Source organism: Egretta garzetta, unplaced genomic scaffold (genome assembly GCF_000687185.1).
Source record: "Egretta garzetta isolate BGI_Z169 unplaced genomic scaffold, ASM68718v1 scaffold299, whole genome shotgun sequence".
In the NCBI taxonomy this organism is placed as follows: domain Eukaryota; kingdom Metazoa; phylum Chordata; class Aves; order Pelecaniformes; family Ardeidae; genus Egretta; species Egretta garzetta.
In genome coordinates, this window is record NW_009260696.1 from 537,487 (window position 1) to 537,738 (window position 252).

Genomic DNA, 252 nt, shown 5'->3' on the forward strand with positions numbered 1-252 from the left:
CAGAAAAGAAACCTGTAGCATCTTTGAGACAATACTGACAGTACAAGAAGAGATGACGAGATATTCCCAGAGAGAGTTACTGAACAGCAACTCTCTGTGAGTCCTTACCGCAGCAAAGGGATTCAAGTAAAGCTGTTTTAAACATCCTACTTTGGTAATGTGGTAAAATGCCGGTATTGATTCAAATGGCAAAGCAGAGAAGAAAGACCCGTGGGGGAAAGAGCGGGACTGAGATGCATTAGCGGCATGACT